Genomic DNA, 1,061 nt, shown 5'->3' with positions numbered 1-1,061 from the left:
GTGGGGGGACGTGGGCCAGCGCCCGGAAATAACGCGTGCCACTTCCCTTGCCATCTCTCGTTCCAAACCCCTGGCGAAGGAGGAGAGCCCGAGAGAAACATGGAGAAGGCAGGGCGCGGAGGGCGCGGCGAGGCGGGGAGCGCGTCGGGGACATTCTCGAGCGAGAGCCCGGGGGACGGCAGCTAGTGCCGGGGCAGCTGCCCGGGGACGGGGCTAAAGCGGGAGGCATAAAGCACCACGCTTTCCTAGCACCGCGTCTCCAGAAGTCTGACCCCGCATGGGCAAGATCGCAGGTGTTTTTCGGGATTTCTTTTTCTTTTTTTTTTCTTTTTTGACCGTGCAAGCAGGTACTTTTCTGCAAAGTAAAAGCATTCTGTACGTCGCTAGACAGAATGTAGTGGCGGGCGCGTGCATGAGCGCATTTTCATTTCTCACTGGTGCTCCCTCGTGCAGACACTTTCTTAGCAAATGCACGCCGGTGAGAGAAGTCCATATGTATGCATGTTCTATCTTTTTTTTTTTTTTTTAAGTGGGAAAATACAGTCCACCTCCAACATGGACAATAGGCTCTTGAGAAGTGTTCAAGGTGGCAAGGAGAGTGGGAAATGCACGCTGACTTCTGGTTAAGCGAAGGAGAAAAATCAGTGAAAGTGACCCCCCCCCCATTTCGGAAGCTCATGCCGTCGCCCTGAGTAATCACGGGTATGTGTATTACTGAATTAACGTAAAAGACTTTAGACTGTAGAATTTCCTTCTGTACTGCGCCAAGCAAAAAAGTAGGGAAGATCTTCAAAAAGCCTCGCTCCGTAGGTAACCCCCCCTTAAGAAGATAAAATTCGAATAAACCGAAAACTACACGCCGACACAATCAGAACCAAATCCCGGCAAGAGCAGAAGGTACTTGAAACTCGAATCTGCATTCCGTTCCTCCCGTACAAGGCTCGGAGGTGGGGGAGGCGGGTTGTGCCGGTGCCTGGTGCATAATCGGGTTAATCCAGTAGACAAAGAATAAACCAATAGCCCTCCCACCTCACTTCCCGCTCCCCTTCCCCTCCCCCTTC

Source organism: Carlito syrichta, unplaced genomic scaffold (assembly GCF_000164805.1).
Source record: "Carlito syrichta isolate Samal-C Ts95f unplaced genomic scaffold, Tarsius_syrichta-2.0.1 Scaffold302900, whole genome shotgun sequence".
Lineage (NCBI taxonomy): Eukaryota > Metazoa > Chordata > Mammalia > Primates > Tarsiidae > Carlito > Carlito syrichta.
This window is presented reverse-complemented; position numbering follows the sequence as displayed.